General features: G+C 39.7%; 1 protein-coding gene across 2 annotated transcripts in view; it reads right to left on the bottom strand.

Annotated features, from left to right (window-relative positions):
* NRG2 (neuregulin 2) overlaps window positions 1–22,017 on the bottom strand; it is a 675,057-nt gene that overhangs the window by 163,401 nt on the left and 489,639 nt on the right. The window lies entirely within an intron of this gene.

Here is a 22,017-nt window from a genome sequence, read left to right as displayed (position 1 = left end):
TGTGTGTGTGTAAGTATTTCTATATGTATGCATGTATGTCTGTGTATATAGACGAATATATATATATATATATATATATATATATATATATATATATATATATATACACATATACATATTTGTATACACGTATGGACATTCAGAGTCATGCACAAGGCTAGCATGCACAGAAAGTATTTGCCATTGAGGTTAATTGCAATATGTGAGTACAGCTAACATAAAAGTAACCCCAATACTGCATTTATTTTTGCAGTTTTAACAATGATGGTTATGGGCTAGTCAATATAGTGTGCAGATTTTCATAATCGCTGCTGAGTGACTACCTATGACAACTGCATAACAATCAATGCTCAAATGTAATTTTCACTTACTATTGACATTTCAGGCATTTCGTGCTTTTTGGAACATTCATTTTTACCATGACTTTGTATCTTGGTTTAAATAAGGTGAATGGTGCTATGGCTTTGTGTATTTGTAGTTCCTGCAGCTAATAATGCAAAGACTGCAGCATCATGTACAATACTTTGAGTGTTGTTGTGGCACTACTGCGACCATAAGAAGTGTGAAACATTAACAATGACAATATGAGCTGGAGTAGACTGATACTTAACATTTGTATGTGTTTGCCAGCTTTCCTGCATAAAGCTCAAATTTGCAGTTTGCTTTTGATAAGCCACAACTCCTACACTTTACTCAATTAATCCTAGCTCTAAAATTCTCCACCACCCTGAAAATACCCCAGCCCTCAAAGATATCATTCAACCCTACGCTCCTTCCAGATCCCTCTGCTCTAACAATAAACTTCTCCTTTAAGTCACTAAAGCAAATAACTCAGCAGGTGAGTCCCTTTTCTCCAATTACACTTCCAAGATTTGGAACAGCCTGCCAAACTCACTAGTGTCTATACCCTCAACAGTACAAAAAGCTCCTTAAAAACACACCTTGCAAAGACCTGGCTCTGTTCTTGCAGCTACGCGGGATAAAACACTCCGCTGTCCCACTCTGCTCATCACCCTTCCTCCTATTCCACCTGCCTAATTATATACAACTACTTTGTTAAGCTATTATGCTGATTGCACTAAACTCCTTGTAAATTGTCATGATCGTCACTACAACCGCTGAACTAGACATCTGTGGAAACTTAGCTATTGCCTCTGTTTTTCTTTCTGTAACCATAAATGTAACTATAAATACTCTGAATGGATTGCATTTAGAATGTTATGTTATGTTAACTACTGCTTGTATTGTTATGTTGTATTTTATTATTACTTTTTGTTTCTATGCTAATTTACAGTTGGAGCTTTTCTCCCCAGACCTCCACTGAAAAGGACATTATGTCCAGCTGGACTCTTCAGTAAACACATGTAAAATAAATATATTAACTGTTCTCAATCTTAAAAATACATTTCAGACTCATCAAGGTAGTATACTAGTGATTTTGTATGCATACGCCTCTCTAATTTCATGCTGCATCCATTTACTAGAAATGCAATAGTTTTTATACAATAAATTATTATTTGTATTCATTGTTTACTTCAGTTAGAACTAAACAATAAAATAATTCCTGAAATAGTTTAAGTATGTGTATTCTCTTTCACTTTGATGTGTTTTGCTTTAAAAGACTGCTCCTATTCACTACTCGTCCTTCACCAAATAAAGCTGATACACAGCTTTGATGTTCATTTGTTCAATCATTACTGCCACACCAACACGAGGTGTAACATCTTCAATGGCTGTACTTTAGAGCTCTTAAAGTACCGAAGACCTTAGTCATGTTTTATTTTCTTTACCCTACAGCTTGTGTCCTTACTAACTATAAGAGTTTTAGTGCTCATCACCCGCTCAGACCCACCAATTGTCATCTTTGGGACTAATGGCAGTTGCTGGCAACTCCTGGCATGTGTCTGCAGAATTCAGAACACCATTCATTTATTGCTTTGCAATGCACATGTGGATTCTAAAACCATCCTAGCTTTCTGACTGCAGTTTGCTACAATCCTTCAGGAGGTCTCTCTAGACCCATCTTTTTAATGTAACATATAAATGTATATGTGATATTCTGTTTTGAATTTATCTTACCGATTGCTTGAATGACTGATATTCAGAACATATGCCTTATATATATATATATATATATATATATATATATATATATATATATATATATATATACATATATATATATCTATACACACACACACACACACACATACATATACATGTATATATATATTTTAATATCTACATTTTGTTTTAGATTTATTTTATATTTAAATATAGCCTAACAAATCAATTTTGTCCAAATGTTTTTTATTTCATGAAACTGCACTGGAAAGGAACAAATAGGTACCATTTTTTTCCTGTAGATAATTGATCATTGTATTCATATGATTGGGAGTATGTCTCTTGTGGCCAATTATGACAGTCAACTCAATGGACAAGTTGAAGAAAATTAACTAATCACTTTGGGGCTGGAAACCACTGCCATTTCCCTCTGGAAAAGGATATTTTCGTGTAAATATTGACGACATAATAATACAAAGATTCAAGGCATGATGATTTTTATGGCCAAGGAAGATATCCACTTTCATGATAAATCTTTTTGGGTCAACAAGTTGCCCATTTTCATCTATGAAAACCCTTCCTCTATTTATGGGCCTTTAAGCAGATATACTGAATAAATTCTAGCTTTCGTATTATAAACATCTCCTTCTCCGTATTAACATAACATTTTCAATCTTGTGTTGCACAGTTGAACAACTAATGTTGCTCTTGTTGATTTACAGTGACTATTACTATTATTACTTTGTAGTTAATAATTACTTCTTGCAATGGTATGCATTGTATTGCACATGCGTCATGTCTCTACCTGCTGGTGAAAACATCAATAAAAATGCCCAAGGATTAACAATTTTTACATCATTCTAATTTTCTACTCTTGAATCCTACGTTTCAATGGAGCATTATTTTTATGTGCAGGACAACAGAAATTTATAAACATATATGGAAAAGTGATTAAGCTTACCAGATCACAAGCAATTTCAAACCAAATAATGAATTAGTTTTGAATGACCCCCTAAGGTCAGTGTGTGTGTGTGTGTGTGTGTGTGTGTGTGTGTGTGTGTGTGTGTGTGTGTGTGTGTGTGTGTGTTGTGTGTATGTGTGTTTTGGGGGTGGTGCAAGTAAAGTAAAGTTGTGTACACTTACCATAAATGTAGATGTTTGAGTGTATTCACTGTTGCAGTCATTACATTTGGGTTATCTGCTTGTAGGTAGCCCTCAGTTGGCCTGATTATCAAAGTCTTGGGTCCTGCGTTGGTTGCTGTCTCATCTTCCATGACATCAGGTAGTCAGGTATAAAGCATGCAGTCAATGCCATTACATCAGTTTTTCTTGCCCCAGATGTCAGGTACCCCCATAATGGGAAGCAATTATATACAAGGTTACACCTCCAACAAAAAGCAAATACACCAGAAAGCTTAAATACAGTAAACAAGAAGAGAGGTATAGTCCATAGAAGTCAGGGGGCTGGAGGGAGGGTAACCAGGACTACAACAGTGAATACACTCGAACATCTACATTTATGGTAAGTGTACAGAACTGTACTATTTTCTTCGTATTTCAGTGTTGCAGTCATTACATTTGGGTAGATTCCCAAAGCTATGGAAGGGAGGAGGCAATTAGAGAGCATTAGGACCAGCTATTAGGCCCTGCAAGACTGCAGTGGCAAAACCAGCTCTGGATTTAGAAAAAATTGGCAAGTGGTAATGCTTGGTGAAGGTATGTACAGAACTCCAGGTAGCAGCTTCTATGATGTCCCTGGTAGGAACACCTCTGAGAAAGGCTGTAGAAGTAAATGCAGCCCTGGTGGAATGGGATCGTATCCCCTGTGGGGTAGGTTTTCCATGGTACTTATAGCAGAAATGAATGCAATGGCCTATCCACTTAGAAATGGTTTGCTTTGAAATGGCCTTCCCCTCTGCCCCTGCAGCAAAGGCAACTAGCAGCTGTTCAGATTTCCTGAGAGGCTTAGTCCTGTCCAAATAAAATCTAAGTTGTCTGTGCACATCCAAGGAGTGCAGTATTTGTTCTCCTTTGTTCTATGGATTAGAAAAGAGGGGTTGGCAAATGAATGGACTGATTAAGGACCACACTGGATACCACCTTGGGCATAAAGGAAGGATTGGTCCTGAGGACACCCTGTCTGCATGAAAGATGATGAAGGTCTCCACTGCCTTGAGGGCCTATAATTCAGATAACTTTCTTGCTGAAGTGATGGCTAAAAGGAAGGCCATTTTCCAAGAAAGGAATTTCAACTCTGCAGTTGCAGATGGCTCAAAAGGAGGTAGCGTGAGCTTTTCCAATATAAAGTTAAGGTCCCAGGCTGGAGTAGGGACTCTCCTGGGTGGTCTTAAATTTTTGGCCCCTCTAAGGAATTGTTTCAGCAGGGGGTGGGAGAAGACGGGTGGCTCAGTATTATAATGTGGTGAAATGGCTGAGGCATGAATTTTAATAGAAGAGAAGGAAAGGCCCTGGTGAAGCATCTCTGTTAAGTATTGAAGAATATGTGGTAAACTGGGCAATGTTGTGTCCATCCCCTGAGTCTGGCTCCAGGAACAGAATCTTTTCACTTTTCAGCCTAGGATTTTCTAGTATTAGGCCTCCTTGCCTCCAGGATGACATCCAGCACTTGCTTGCTTAGGGGTGGTATTGGAGAACTCAGGTAATTAGCCATGCTGCCAGGTTCAGGGTTTGAAGCTGGGGGTGCAGAATCTGGCCCTCCTGCTGGGACAGCAGGGAAGGGGTCTGAGGCAGGTGCCATGGTTCCAGCAGTGACATACTGCGCAAGATGGGGTACTAGTGTTGGCATGGGCAGTCTATTGCAATGAGTATTGTCCTTGGTTTGTCCTGTTTGATCTTTAGTAGAACAGTTGAGAGGAGAGGCAGAGGGGGAAAGGCATAAACTGATAGATTTTTCCAGCTGAAGGACAGAGCATCTACTTTCCAAGCTTGTTTGTGGGGAGTCCTTGTGCAGAATTTGTCCAATTTGTAGTTCTGGGGGGAGGCAAACAGGTCTATATCTGGGATCCCCCATTTGTTGATCAACATGTTGAAAATCTTTGGTTCCAGTTTCCACTCGTGAGGGTCCATGAGATTCCTGCTTAGTTCATCTGCCAGTATATTTAGTTTTTCTGGCAGGAATTGAGCCTGTAGATGCACTTGGTAGCTCAAGGCTGTGTTCTACAGAGCCATGGCTAGTCTGCAGAGGGGGTAAGAATGGGTACCCCCCTGCTTGTTTATGTACCATATAACAGTGGTGTTGTCCGTCTTTACCATTAGTTGTCCTGGAAGAATGTGGTCCTTGAAAGCTGTCAGAGCATTCTGTACAGTTAACATTTCTTTTTGATTGATATGCAGGTGCATTTGACTTGGGTTCCATTTGCCCTGAATGCACTTCCCTGCCAGGTGAGCCCCCCATGCATAGTCTGATATGTCTGTTGTTAGAGTTTGGGTGGCAGGGGGTAGAGTGAATGGTAGCCCCTTGTTTTGGTGGCAGGCCTCTGCACACCAAAGAAATTCTAACCGTAGGCAAGGTATGATAGGAATCATTACTTCTAGATCCTGAGAATGTTGATACCATAGACTTTTTAGATACCATTGTAGTTTCTTCATATGCAGTGTTGCATATGGAATTAGTAGAATGCACGAGGCAATGAACCTCAAGGCTTGCAGTATTTACCTTGCATATAGCAGGGTTTTTGTGGCCACTAGTTTGAAGTAAGTTGTCAAATGAATTTGTTTTTCTGGCATGAGGAAAGCCATCTGGGAAGTTGTGTTCAAGCTTGCTCCCAGGAATATAATTTGTTGACAGGGTACCAGATGTGATTTATTTTCGTTTATGGTGTACCAAAGGGCAGTGCAGAGAACTGATAGTGCATGTAGCCTGCTCTGAAGCGTAGGTGTTTTCTGCAAGATTCCCTTATTGGGATGTGCAGGTAAGCGTCCTTTAAGTCCAATGTTGCCAACCAGGCATTTTTGCCTAGCATGGGGAGCAGCTGATGAAGAGTTAGCATTTTGAATTTTGGGATTACCAAAAAGGTGTTTAGGATAGACAGGTTCAGGATAGGATGCCAGGAGTTGTCTTTTCTGGGTACCAGGAAAAGTCTTGAGTAAAAACCTTGTCCCCATTCCTCTTCTGGGACAGGCTGAATAGCCCTGATACTTAGAAGAGAGAGAGAACCTGCTGCTGAGCCTATGCCCACTGATTTGGGGGTAGGTCTGGCCAATCGTTTGGGGTTTGTAAGGTGTGGAAGTGGAATCTGTATCCTTGGGAAACTATATTTAAAACCCATTTGTCATGGGTAATGAGTTCCCAGTTTTTTGCATGCAGGGCAATCTTTCCCCCTAAAGGAGCAGTCAGTTGAGCAGGGCTTGGAAGGTTTAAGGGTAAGTCATTGTGACAGTTTACCATAGGGGGGTGTCTTACTACTTCCAGCTTTGGAAGTGGGAGCCCCGCACTGCTTAGGCCTGTGAGTACCTTGAGACTGTAGCCTAGGTGGTCTACTGTTTTTGGGTTTGTGCTGAGAAGGCCTGGAAGAGGCAAAAAAGGACCAATTCTTAGAAGGCCGATGTCTACTAAATCTGGGAGGCTGTACTTGCAGGAAATCTTTAACAGTTTGCATAGATTTAGCTTTTTCCTCCATCTTTTTAAGTACTTCTTCTGCTTTGTTGCCAAACAGACGGTCTTGGTTTAAGGGAGCATCCAGTAATTTAGCTTTAACATGATCTGGCAAAGTTTGCTCCTTAAGCCAAGCATGCCTTCTAAGAACAGACCCAGTGACAGCAGCCCTGCAAGATGCCTCTAAAGAGTCAAAACCACACTGCAAAGTATGTTTACCAACTTGTTCAGCAGAATGCATTAAATCCTGTAATTCTTTATTTTCAGCCCAGTCAGAAATCAACATCATTTTCTGTTTAAGTAATCCAATAATATGCTGCTGATACTTTAACATATGAAACTGGCAGTTTAAGGCCCTAATAGCCAAAGTAGCAGAAGTGTATATCTTCTTACCCCATCTGTCCAGGGCCCTGGAATCTCTATCAGAGGGGGTAGGGTTTTTGGCAGTAGTGGCCTTAATGCCTTTGGGTCCCTGTGAAATGGTCTCTGGGTCTGAAGTGGGATTCTTAAAGAGGAACTTGTGAGAGTCAGGTACTCTGTAATAACTGTCAGGTTTCTTGGGAGCCGGAGGTAGAGTGTCTGGGGCCAGGCTAGATTCCAAGAAGGCATCATCTACAATGTCCAGTACAGGAGGGATAGCTAAAGGCCTGTGTTGAGGTAGAAGTAAGAAGTCCCTAAGCCTCTTTTTGGAGTCAGAGTAATCCTGGCTTTCCCAGCAGGACTGCTCCCTAAGAGTGTGCAAGGTTTCACCAAAAGAAAAATCTTCTGGAGGGGGACCAGAGGGTATGGAGTCCTCTACATCAGAATCCTCATAGATAGATAAGGGCAAATCCTGGTCATCAGAAGAAACAGACATTTCAGAATCCTGATCAGATGAATCAGAAGGAAAATCAGTTCTAGGTCACTTAGAGGGAGAAGGCTGGCTTCCCCTAATTAGAGTAATAAGGTCTTCAGCCATTCTTATCATTTGTTTTTTATGCATATGGGCCTGACCATGTGGTTTGGATGTCGGTTTTCTAGGCGTGGATCGAGTTTTAGGCCTTGAAGAAGATGGCATCGGTTTGATATGCAAGTCCGTTTGCCTGAATACACCCTCAGAAGCCGGTGCCTGCACAGCGGTTCCGGACCCTCCAAGGTAGAGACATCCACAGGTTCCATAGTCGAAGAAGCATCTTATGTCTCTTTGGTCTCAGTAGAGGCCTGCGAATCTGAAGTAGCAGGTATCAGGCTGCGAAAGCATCGCACTGAGTACCGGTGAACTGGCGACTAGCTTAACAGAAAAGTTGTCGGCAGCTTTGGACCTATGCAGTTTATCTCTGTCTTTATCTTTACGTTTTTTGGAATGTCGGTAGTCGGATGGTTTACTGAAGCCATTTCTGGATAATTAAACTGAGTACCGAATTAGTTTGAAGCAAAAATGAACCAACGACAAATAGTTTGAGGATTAAATAAGGCACAAAACTGACAGGGATGTCGTGGTCTGGGCCTAAGCAAGGAATGCAGTATGAATGAAAATCTTTATGAGGTATTTGCTTTCCACAATAAATACAATTGTTAACTTTTACTGACATCAGTTTAGAGCAAGAAAAAAGGATTCCCAACTGGGTACTTAGCTTTTTTGAAGACTTTGGTTCTGAAACTCGAAAACGAAAATTTCAGGAGTTGGCCGACCGGCACTTGCGAACTGCTTCTGCTTCGGGCACTGCACGGCAAGAAAGACTGATGTAATGGTGTCGGCTGCATGCTTTATACCCCTGACTACCTGACGTCATGGAAGATGAGACAGCAACCGATGCAGGACCCAAGACTTGATAATCAGGCCGACTGAGGGCTACCTGCAAGCAGATAACCCAAATGTAATGACTGCAACAGTGAAACATGAAGAACATCAAAGAGTGCATATACTGAATGAGAGTTTAAAATGACTATTTTACCACTTTGGAAAGAATGTGACTTGACCTATTATACTATTTTTAGGAATGCAGATTTCTGAGCACAGACTGTGAAAGACATAAAAATGCACATACAAAGCATATTCTTTATAACTGCATTTTCTTATTTTAGATATCATTAACCTAGTCATCGTTGCCACCTCTTTGATAAAGCTTATAAAACAGGCAGCTGTCGCTTTCCATTTTCTTGAGAAAATTGACTTGCGGTTGAGGAAGTTGAGGTTGGAGAACCCAGGTTATTATACATGAATTCTAAGTCCTAGGATACTTAACCCCAGGCTTCATAATGATTATGATTCATAATACTTTAAAATAAGACAGCTGATGCTTTCCATAGGATTCTGTGAATGGTTTGTTTACAGTGAAAATGCTTTTAAATGTTTCAGCAATATGAAACATGGAGCAGAGGCAAGTGGTTGTCCTTAGGGTGGATAAAATGCAAGGACTAGGTGACATGGACTGCTTCTCTGAAAGGGAAAAAAAAACTTCAGTCGTTCTTAGTAATCTAGAGGTGTGCTAGTTCTCTGCTGAAGATCTTTAATGAATCAAAAGTCAGTGAGGATGTGCCTATACAACTAAATACATTGAGCATTATACTATGTATGGGTGAAGGAAAATTAAAGAACTAGATTCTTGAAGGAAAATAGGTTATATTCAAAGAGGACAGTGATTTCCAGGACAACAACTAACATAGATTCAGGTCCAGAAGGATCTGTCAGTGAAAACCTTTCATGTCTTATGACTATATAACAGGTGAACTTGAAATGTGATCACCAGTAGATAACTCAGTCTCAAACAGGAGGCAGACAGAAAGGCTGAAGGGTATAGGGAGTAGTACAAGGGCTAAAGAAGCACAACATATGTAAGAATACTCTGAGTTAAGCTAAGAGGGACAGTGGAAGCAATAAGGAAGGAGACAACTGGACAACCATACATGGTCACTCTAGGTCATTTATGGTATTAAGCATATTTGTTTCAGACATATCTGAGAAAACAGAGAAGATTACCAAGGACTTCACTGATAGCATAAAGAGATGTGCGGCAGCCAAGGATAGGTGGAAAGTCTAAAGATGGATTTAAAAAGGCTAAATGATTTAGAAAGGCTAAGTGAGCAAAAAGCAGGGAGTTGAGGCTTAATTAAGACAAATGGAAAGCATTGTGCATGAGTTACAACAACCCTGGTGTGAAGTAGTGCCATAGCTAGGGTGGTGTGAATGGGGCAACTACCCCAGGTGTAAGCTGTCAGAGTGCATGACTGGCACAGCCCAAAAGTTGTTGATTGGGTGAGTGTGCAGTATTGGCAGTCATTTGAACAGCTGTGCTTAGAATCGTGACTGCTTAGTTTATTTGTGTGTGCGTGTGTGTGTGTGTGTGTGTGTGTGTGTGTGTGTGTGTGTGTGTGTGTGTGTGTATGAGAAGCTAATAAAGTTCTATGCTACTTTTTTATTTGATCCTCGGATTACCATTTTTGTTTGGTTATGAATTCATATTTAAAGGGGGTGGATGGACTACTTTAGCGAGTACCCATGGAGTAATTTGACCTAGCTGCAGTTCTAGTGTAAAGTGTCAGTTGGGGAGTGATGGGACTGATGGACAACAAGAACGCATGAAGAAGATCTGAAGGTATTTATTACACTTGGATGGGACCACTCAGAGAAATAACAGAGGGCAGTGTCAACAACAAACTAAAGACTGTGTTGCAATCTAAGGAATAAACTCCAGAAGCAAAAAAAGTTAATGCTCACAGAAAACAAGGTTGTGATCAGCCCATAGTATAACTACTGCTAGTGCCAGCTGTGCCAGGAGTAGGGCAGTGGATGTGTATCATATGCCAGCATAGCTAGCTGGAGTTTTGTAAAGAATTATATGTCATTTGTATATCAAACTGATTTGTACAGGTGCTTGTGTTAAAAATCTATCTGTAAATTTGCTTGTGTTAAAAATGTACCAAAAGTGGGTCCTGCTGGACAAAAAAAAGACACCTGTGTGTTAGACTGCATTGTGACTCTTGCAATGAATATATTGTAATAGAGTATACTGGAAGAGAAGAAGTTAATCTCAGCCTAGCTAACTTTGAAAAATAGTCTGAAATGAAATTACCAGGTTTAGGCCACAAAGATTTCACTTACAGTTCTGATTGCAGCCAGAGACAAAAATGACTGAAAATCAGGACTAGGAATCCTACTGTTTAGTCCTTAGGGGTAAACTAATTGCTACCCTGGAAGGGTGGAAGTTTTTGAAATGGTTTTATGATTTCCAGATGCTGTAACACATCTTAGTAAAGCTCTATGTGTGTATTATGACACATATGTGCTAGATTATTGTTCAGTTTCTAGTAAAGGGTTAAGGGTGGGAACCGGAAGTCAGATGACCAGATGTATGTGATGTTATTCTGTAATCCAGCACTGAAATGATTTTTTAATACTAAATGAGACAGAAGTCTCAGGGCAGTTTGTTTTTGAATCCTGACAAAGAAGGAACACTCACCTACTTCATCTTGTCTTGCTTTAGGGAAATAGTAATTCTTTAGCTCAGTCAGAAAATATAGTGAGATTAGTTAAGTAATGTTTTTCTGTATCTGTGTGACTCTATCAGTGTTATTTTTAATGATTCCTATGAATGAAACTGCAGTGTTTATTGCAAATAGATATTTTTAAATATATTTAAACTTTTCATTGTGGCTGGTCTTTTAGAGAATATTTTAATTTTTGAGTACTTATATTTATTTGGTGGCAATGTGGCTGCTCCTGAAAGCCTTGCTGCATTGGTCAAATACTTCCATTTGTATTAGTACCTACTTGGAGCAGGGACGCAGAGAATTGGTTTCACAGAAAGGCTGGTGGAGGACATGTCTTGGAACACTTGGCTGAGGACTCAACTCTACAGCTGTGGTCAGTGTGGAGTCTTATTTGGGGCCTGGTGAGAGAAAGGGAAACCAAGCCCCAGGATGGAAGTGTGTTTCCTGTGTGGTCTTAAGGAAAATTGTCCTTGGTGCAGAGAGCTGCATCTGGAATTATTGTGTATATCTACTTTTGTTTCCATTGAACGTCCCTCACCAGTGTCCGTGGTGATGATTGAGACTCGTTGATTACTGGCCCATAGAAGGGGTGTCATATATATTGGTGAGAAGTGGTGTGGATATTAATTGAATTTCTGTAGCCTGCAGGGAGTTATCAATGAAGTTGTGTGTCCTCTCAGCAGCCACAAGGTAAAGATACAGTTTCATTTTCACACCAGTTTTATTTATTTTTTGTTAGTTTAGTTTAGTAAGCAGGCAAAGATGTAGCAGAGGATTAATGCAAGCTGACAAAGAACCAGTTGACCAAGGTGCATGAAGCCAAAGGACTGGTGCTTGCCAACCTGCCTAAAGAGGAAATGATTTCAGCCTTAGTCACAGTTGTGGCCCAGATCAGCAACAAGGAGGATAACCAGTCTGGTGATGGGGATTTGCAGCCCACAGAAACAGGACAATTCACCTTTTCCTCACAGGACTTAAAAACCCATCTGGAGTTAAAGAGACTTGAACTGGAGGCCAAACGTTTGGAATTAGAATCATCTGACAAACTGCAGCATTTGGAGGCTGAAGAAAATGAGAAACAGTGCCAACATGAGAGGGAGATGCTGACTTTTCTTCAGGGTCAAGAAGGTAATGGAGAAGATAATAATCAAAGCCCAGAAGCAATAAAGGTCAGTAAATTTCTTCCAGAGTTTACAAAGAGTGATAATTTTGATAGTTTTATTTATATATTTGAAAGAGTATGTAAAGAGTATAATGTTGACCAAGGGCTCAGGGTACAGATTCTGACCCCCTTACTCCATGGTAAAGCTGTAACTGCTGTTTCTAAATTGTCTGATACTGATTGTTTAAACTATGATAAACTTAAACAATGTTTATTGGAATGTTTTAAGTTAACATCTGAAGCTTACAGAAAAAAATCTGTGAGCACAGACACAAGGCAGATGAAAGTGTATGTGATTATATTGCTGAGTTAAACACTTCTTTTCATAGGTGAGTGAGTGGGCATCAGGTCTTCACTTTTGAAAGGCTGGCAGACTTTTTGGTGAGAGAACAAGCCCTTAGTACTTCGCCCGAGGACATGAAAATGAGGTTGGCAGACCACTAGTGTAACTGCAGATAAGCTAGGGGAAAAAGGGGAACTCTACTTAGCAAGCAGTGCATCTCTGCACAAGAAGGGGATACCCATTGCTGCACATACATATAAGGGAACCCATGGTGTGCAGACTAAATCACCCCAATAGATTCCACCAGTGACAGGGGAAGCCACTAGTTCAGGTATGCAGCCAGGTTCAAGGGTTAGATGTTTTAAATGTAACCAGCGGGGCCATGTAGCAAACAGATGTTCATGGAAGCAAGGTGGGGAGCAAAAGGTGGGGGAGCCAACAAGTGTGAATAACAGTGCCCCAGTGGTAAGTTGTCAGAGACAACAGGGGTACCAGACTATCACTGGAGTTTAAATCCTATCTTAGTGGATGGAAAACAGGCCACTGCTAAGAGAGACACACCTTCTGACATAACCATTGTGAAGCCTGCAGTGGTTAAAGAGGAGCAGTACTTGCTTGGGCAGTCCACTCCAATCAGAACTTTAGGAGAGACCCCATTCCAAATGCCTTTGGCCAAGGTTCACCTTGACTGGGAGGGTGGAAAAGGAAGCAAACAAGTAGGTGTGTTTGAGGATATCCCTGCAGATGTCCTGATAGGGAATTATTTTGATAATGCAGTACCTTGTGTACATGCAATTACATGCAGTAATGCTTGGAGACAAGCGTGTGGGCCTGGTAGCCTGGGGGAGACCCAAACAGACCTCACATTTGAAGCCAGGGCTGGTGAGGTGGCAATTTCCGGGAGGCAGCTGCCCTGTAGCAGTGAGCCTGAAGGTGAGCCACAGCTGCTGGTAGGTAATGATGTTCTCTTGGACAGAATTACTGCAAATGTAGAGGTGATTGGTAGTACCCAGGCAGACAGTGAGGCACTGCTGTCAGGGGATACCAGACTTCCTGTGGAAGTGGAGCTGGGAAGGGTCACACAGATAGAGCTGAGACAGACTCATCTCTTGAACCCTTCACTAAGCGGCTTGAGGGAGGTAGCTAAGGAGGTGCCTGATTCTCAAGAAAAAGGGGAGTCTGTATAGTGGCCTCTGAGTACCTCAAGTTCCATAGGGAAGAAGTACATCCTGGGAGTAGTAGATTATGCTACTAGATGCCCTGAGGCAGTGTCTCTGTCCTCCACTGAGGCAGAGAAGATGGCAAATGCTTAGTTAGAGATTTTCAGCAGGGAAGGTTTCCCGAGAGAAATACTGACTGATAAAGGTGCCAATTTCATGTCAGACTTGCTGGCTTGTGTGTGGGAGCACTGTGGGGTGAAGCACCTCACCCTTACCAACTCAAGACTAATGGTCTTGTGGAGAGGTTAAACTCTACACTAAAGACCATGCTACGGGCATTTGCAGACCAGTTTAAGAGACAGTAGGACAACTATTTGCCCCATCTGCTGTTTGCATACAGAGAGGTACCCCAAAATCCATAGATTTTTTCACCCTTTGAGTTATTGTATGGGCATAGGGTAAAAGGGTCTTTTAGATTTGATTCATGATGAATGACAGGCTGAGTGTGAATCCCACAAGGAGTCTGTTGTGGCATCTGTCCTAAATCTCAGGACAAGGCTTAAGAAGCTCATGAGCTTGACCCGGGAGAACCTGTCAGGAGCCCAAAAGCAGGAAAAAGGTCTGGTATGACAGAAATATTCAAGACTCAGAGTATGCTGTGGGACAGCAGGTTATAATTCTCATTCCTGTCAGACACAATAAGCTGCAAGCAGCTTGGGAGGAACCCTTCAAAGTGGTAAGGAAGATCAGTGATGTTAATTACATGCTAAACCTGCTAGGCATGAGGCAGGGGCACAGATTGTACCATGCTAACATGATGAAGCCTTATGGTGATAGTGAGGCCCTGGTGCTGAGTATTTGCAGTGGGTATCAGGAGGAGACTCAGGGGGATCTGGTGACTGATCTCCTCAGTGAGACTCAGACTGACACTGACACCTCAGTGGAAGGGGTAGCAATGTCCCAGAGGCTATCTCCCACCCAGGTTTGAGAAATCTAAGAAGTATTACAGAAGTTTGAGGGCATGTTCACTGGGAAACCTGGATGCACCCACATAGTGAAGTACCACAGTGGGGTCAGCAATGCCAGTTCTGATGGAATCTCAAGACTGGGTATGGGTTAATGCATTCCTAACAGTCTCATTCCTCTTAAATCATGTTTCTCCAGGGTTACTTGAGAAACTAGCTTGAGTATCCAAAGGGGGAGAGATGTGATACTGTGAGGTAGTACCAGCTATGCCAGGAGGAGTAGGTCAGTGGATGTGTAACATATGCCAGCATAGCTAGCTTGAGTTTTGTAAAGAATTATATGTCATTTGTATATGAAACTGACATGTACATGTGCTTGTGTTGAAAATGTATTTGTAAAGCTGCTTGTGTTAAAAATGTACCAACAGTGGGTCCCGCTGCACAGAAAACAGATACACCAGTATGTCAGACTGCATTGCAACTGTTAAAATTAATATATTGTAACAGAAGATACTGGAAGAGAAGAGTTTTATGTCAGTCCAGTTAACTTTCAAAAATAGTCTGAAATTAAATTACCTGGTTTAAGCCATAAAGATTGTATCTTAGAGCTCTGATTGCAGCCAGAGAAATATGTCTATGAAAACCAGGACTAGGAATCCTACTATATTGTCCTGAGGGGTGAATTAATTGCTACCTTGGAAAGGGAGAAGTTTTTGAAATGGTTTTATAAATTCCAGATGCTCTAACACATCTTAGTAAAGCTCTATGCGCGTGCATTATGAAGCATAAGTGCTAGATTTTGGTTCAGTTTCTAGTAAAGGGGGTAGTGTAGGAACCAGAAGTCAGATGACCAGATGTATGTGATGTCATTCTGTAATCCAAGACTGAAATGATGTTTTAAATCTAGATGAGACAGAAGTCTCAGAGCTGTCTGTTTTTGAAACTTGACAAACAAGGACCACTCACCTCCTTCATCTTGTCTTGCTTTAGTAAGTAAACAGAGAATAACAATTCTTTAGATCAGTCAGGAAAATATAGTGAGATTAGTTCAGTACTGTTTTTTTTCTGTATCTGTGTGAATCTACCCATCGGTGTTATTTTTAATATTTCCTGTGAATGAAACTCTGGTGCTTATTGTAAACAGATATTTAGTCTTTTCGTGTTTGTTTATTATTTATTTTTAAATATATTTGCACTTTTCATTGTGCCTGTTTTTTTAGAGAATATTTTAACCTTTGAGATTACTTATATTTATTTGGTGATACTGTCACCACTCCTGAAAGCCTTGTTGCACTGGTTAAACACTACCATTTGTATTAATATTAATTTTACTCAGTATAATTGATTGCCCATGTAACAGCCTTAGGGTAGCTGGTTTTGGAGCGTTGTGGTGGCATCATCTACCTTATAGTCTGGGCAGAGGGGGCATAGTTAGTAAATCTGGGGCAGCCTTTCCTGATTATGCACGTGTGTGTGTGTGTGTGTGTGTGTGTGTGTGTGTGTGTGTGTGTGTGTGTGTGTGTGTGTGTGTGTGTGTGTGTTGGGGGTGGTCCTCGTAACAAAAAGTGCCTATACTGAATGAGAGTTTAAAATGACCATTTTACCACTTTAGAAAGAATGTAACTTGATCTATTAGACTAATTTTAGGAATGCAGATTTCTGAGCACAGACTGTGAAAGACATAGAAATGCACATGCAAAGCATATTCTTTATAACTGCAGTTTCTTATTTTGGATATTGTTACAGTGTTGCCATCTCTTTGATAAAGCTTATAAAATGGGCAGCTATCACTTCTTTTCGTGAGAAAATTGCTTTGCGATTGAGGAAGTTGAGGTTGGAGAACCCAAGTGATTATACATTAATTCTAAGTCCTAGCATACTTAACCCTAGGCTTCATAATTATTATTTATTTAACATTTGTTTACAAGGAAAGTCCAACTTAGAACAAGTCAATTTTCAGTGGATGCCCGTGGAGAAACGGTCCAGACACATGTCTTTGTACTGTGAGAGGAAACTAGAGCACCCAGAGAAAACCCATACAAATGCAGGGAGGACATGCAGACTCCACACAAAAGGCACACCAGCTTAGAATTGAACCAGAGAACCTTTTGTTCTACGGTGACAGTGTTAACCACTGCACCACTGCACCATCCTATTATGATTCATAACACTTTAAAAGAAGACAGCGGATGCTTTCCGTACGTTTCTGTGAAAAGTTTGTTTACATTGAGAATGCTTTTGTTTCAGCAATATACAACATGGGATAGAGGCAAGTGGCAGTCCTTAGGGTGGATAAAATGCAAGGACTAGGTGACATGGACTGCTTCTCTGAAAGGGAAAAAAACATATTTCAGTAATTCTTAGGAATCTAGAGGTGTGCTAATTCTCTGCAGAAGATCTTTAATGAATCAAAAATCAGTGAGGATGTGCCTGTACAACTAAATGCATTGAGTGTTAGACCATGCATGGGTGGAGGAAAATTAAAGAACTAGAATGTTGAAGGAAAGATAGGTTGTGTACAAAGAGGAGAATAATTTCCAGGATAGCAACCAACATATAGATTCAGGTCCAGAAGGATCTGTCAGTGAAAACTTTTCATGTTTTATGACTATGTAACAGGTGAACTTGAAATGTGATCACCAGTAGATAACTCAGTCTCAAACAGGAGGCAGACAGAAAGGCTAAATGGTATAGGGAGTAGTACAAGAGCTAAAGTAGTGCAACATATGTAAGAATACTGTAAATTAAGCTAAGAGGGACAATGGCAGCAATAAGGAAGGAGACAACTGGACAACCATACATGGTCACTCTAGGCCATTTATGGTATTAAGCATATTTATTTCAAACATATCTGAGAAAACAGAGAAGATTACCAAGGACTTCACTGATAGCATAAAGAGATGTGCAGCAGCCAAGGATAGGTGGAAAGTCTAAAGATGGATTTAAAAAAGGCTAAAGAAGGATTTAGAAAGGCTAAGTGAGCAAAAAGCAGGTGGTTGAGGTTTAATTAAGACAAATGGAAAGCATTGTACATGAGTTAAAACAACACTGGTGTGAAGCAGTGCCATAGCTAGGATGGTGTGAAGGGGGCAACTACCCATGTGTAAGCTGTCAGAGTGCGTGACTGACACAGTTCAAAAGTTGTTGATTGGATGAGTATGCAGTGTTGGCAGTGATTTACACAGCTGTGCTTGGAATCTTGACTGCTTAGTTTTATCTGTTTTTAGTGTGTATGTGTGTGCTTGTGTGTGAGACTAATAAAATTGTATGTTACTGAGGACATTTTGTTTGGTCCTCAATTACCAGTTTTTGGTCATGAATTCATGGATAAAGGGGGATGGGAGCACCACTTTAGGGACTACCCATGGAGTCATTTGACCTAGTTACAGTTCTGGTGTGAGGTCTCAGTTGGGGAGTGGTGGGTCAGATGGATGACAAGAGTGGAGGAGGAAGATCTGAAGGTGTTTATTACACCTGGATGGGACCACTCAGAGAAAAATGAAAGGGCAGTGGCAACAACAAACTAAAGGCTGTGTTGCAATTTGAGGAATAGCCTCCAGAGGCAAAAAAATAATAATAAATAAATAATGCTCACAGAAAAAAGGTGTTGATCAGTCCATATTGAGTGCTACTTGCAATTCTACAGGCACATAAGGAGAAAGACATCTCCCTAGAAGCAGTCCAAAGGATATCTGGTCTATATTAGATCACCCAATGCTTAAAAAAGCGAACTGTGATTAATCAACCCTATGTAAGCGAAAGCTTACAATTTCGAACTGTCAGAAGAGCGATTTTTTTCCTAGGGAAAAAAATCTCTGTTCCAACAAAAATAAAGATAAATAAAACACTTTAAACATTACTAGCTTCCCTCTCCCTGGTTGAGGGATCTGGTTTATGTCTCGATATATGCATTCCACAATGATCCCAAGTAGAAACCAGAGATGCAACAGAAACATCTTACAAGGGAGGGTAAGGCTTCTAAGGCTTATACCATTTGTTGTCTAATCCTGAGGGTTAACAATTCATGCACAAGGTAAGGAGGATAAGTTTTAAACTGTTACACCCCCAATGGCTGCCTGGATAATAGCCATGATGGGGTCGTACTCTTGCTCACACATGGGAAAGAAATGGATGGTGCAGTTTCTACTGGGACAGCTTAGATTTTTAATAAAAAACACAAAACGTCGAGAAAAACACCTTTATGAAATAGCAAAGCTTTCGGGTTACTACCCTTCTTCAATACTAATACAACAATTCACTAAAGCAATCAAGTTTAAATAGGAGTCAAAACAATCACATGACATGCAGCCCAAAGAAAATCATGTGATCTACACAGAAAATACATATGCAAAAAATACAGAAATTGTTAAATAATTATAAAACATAAAATAAAACCAAAGACTTCATAATTTATATATAATATACAAATATATAGCTAACAGCATAACCTAGTTTGTTGTAGCTTGACAAGAACCGGTTTTAAAGTGACTGCAGAGTTCAAACCTGGAGGGGGGGGTCAGCAGGTAACCTTAATATCCATTCATACTCTTTAATTTCTAATAGATTATTAGTGTCTCCACCCATAATCGACGTATATAAAATATCTACGACCCTAAATTTAAATCTATGATCAGGACCATGTATATTTATGTGTTTATACAGAGCATTCTTGTTATTCATCCTTCTAATCTCAGATTTATGCTCAATAGTACGTTCTTTTAACTTTCTAGTTGTTTTCCCCACATAAAAGGAAGAACATGCAGTGCAGGTTGCTAAATAGACCACATTGCTACTAACACAAGTAGCTGATAGATTAAACTTATAAACTCTATCATTTGTTGGGTGGGTAAATGTATCACTGATATTGCTCACAATATCAATGCAACATGTACAACCCATACAACTGAAAGTACCAGACTTAATGGAAAGCTGATGGTTACAACCCCCATGAAAATCCTTATAACATAATTTACTCTTTAGAGTTCTCATATTCCTATATGAAAAATAAGGTTTGTGATCTAAAACAACCCTAACTTCTGCAGATGCCATCAGGACGACCCAGTTTTTCTCAATAATACATTTGACGAAAGGTGTCCTAACATTATAAGTAGTAACATACCTAAGTTTACTATCCTTTGATATGTCCTTATTCAAATCAGATACAGATTCATCTGATGATAAAAGAATTGGTCTAAGCCTTGTACATCTGTTAGTCATAATATTAGCTTTCACATCTAACAGTAACTTAGGATCATAGCCACTACTCAAGAAATCATTCATCATTTCATCAAGCTGAAAAAGAAAACATGAATCATCAGTATTCAATCTACTAGTCCTACTGAATTGCACTGTTACTATTCCCTTAAAGACATGGGGGGCATGCATACTAGTGCTGTGTATGTATCTACCAGCATAGACTTCCTTCTTGTAGACACTAGTACAAAGCAAACCTTCATTTAATTCAACTTTAAGGTTCTTGTCAAGTTACAACGAACTAGGTTATGTTGTTAGCTATATATTTGTATATTATACATAAATTATGAAGTCTTTGGTTTTATTTTATGTTTTATACTTATTTAACAATTTCTGTATTTTTTGCATATGTATTTTGCGTGTAGATCACATGATTTTCTTTGGGCTGCATGTCATGTGATTGTTTTCACTCCTATTTAAACTTGATTGCTTTACTGAATTGTTGTATTAGTATTGAAGAAGGGTAGTAACCCGAAAGCTTTGCTATTTCATAAAGGTGTTTTTCTCGACGTTTTGTGTTTTTTATTGGATACTATTCTGCAACATTTTGGAGTTTTTAGACAGCTTAGATTTTTGGCAGGTCAGGAGTAGTAAAAAATATTAATAAATGCCACAAAAATGTCCTAAACTGAACAAATCATTCACTGAAGGTACCTTTATGAATTCCTTCCACTCTTTATCTGGCTGCAGTTTAAAACTATGATGTTCTCTTAAACTGCTACATTAATTGTGAATTATGTACCATGTATCAGTATACTCTTATTATAGCAGTTTGTTAGCTGACTTTTAAAAATGAAATACGATTTACAGTTATGCCAGTGCCTGGCATGGATACCCTTTCTTTCCAGAGTCATCTGAGAGCTCCTGTGTGCATATGTTCCCCTTTGGAGTAGTAATAGTGAAGTCCATTCATTCCCTGATAGGATGAGAACAGCCTGTGACACTGCCACTAATGAACCACCCATAAGGAGATCTTTTTGTTCTATATCCCTAACCCTGTTCTCTTGATGGTGACACAGGCATCTGCAAAACCATGGGAGCTACCACAACTTATGAAAAGCAGGATTTTGCACACTTCCACATACCCTGAAAGAGTTACTGAAATCCGGGATTGGGTATCCATCCTAATAACTTTCTCTCCACCTTACTCTTGTTATCAGGATTGGCCTCTACTTACCATTGGCATGGGAGAAACATCATCTGGAGAGACACCAAATCTTTACTCTCCCAGACAGGTCCACAGGCAAAAAGGTTGTACCTTTATTGGCCTTCATCTTGACTGTTACAGTATTGGCATGACTCAAGTTCTCTGTATTACAAAGCTGGGTATAAAGTTATAGGTGTTTCTATGCTGGAATAGCATAGATGCAAGCTTTGTGTGTACTATTTATTGTTATTAATTTTGGTGAAAACGGTGCTTTTCTAGAAAAGTAAAGCAGACATATTGAAAAGCTTACTACTCAGCAACAAATCAGTCAAAATCTAAATAACATCAATAAAGCACTTTTCTATATACCCATCAAATCCTGTACTTATCTAAATATGAAAAACTTAAAGATGTCAATACTTCAGGCACACAGATTGCTTAGGATAAAATGCACATCAGTGGTAATATAAATTGTTATACTTTATTTTTAGATATTTGATTGCTTTGCTTATACTAGCTAAGGCAATTTAATTCATTTTTAAGTGAAAAAGTGAACGAGTGCCCTGAGTTGGATTTTCAGGTCTAATCGTATAAAATAATAGCTTTTGTTAATTCTTAAGCAAGACCTAGAAATATCAACAAAATTACTTACTAATGTATCATGCTAGAATAAACATTTTATCCGGCTTGATTTATTGAATTGCCTTAATAATGGAAACAGTGGTGATAGATGTCCACAAGAAAGTCATATAAAAAAGAAATATTATGATTTTAAAAGAAAAACAGTTTAACTAATGTTTATAACTTGTAGTGCTTATTAGTTCAGTTGACTTACAAGCTTCAGTTTATTTCATTGTTCAAAGACAGGATAAATGCAGTATGGTGAAGTTTTTTTTTC

The sequence above is a fragment of the Protopterus annectens genome, chromosome 4.part0 (assembly GCF_019279795.1).
Source record: "Protopterus annectens isolate FY-2018-M chromosome 4.part0, PAN1.0, whole genome shotgun sequence".
Taxonomy (NCBI): Eukaryota; Metazoa; Chordata; order Ceratodontiformes; family Protopteridae; genus Protopterus; species Protopterus annectens.
This window is presented reverse-complemented; position numbering and strand designations above follow the sequence as displayed.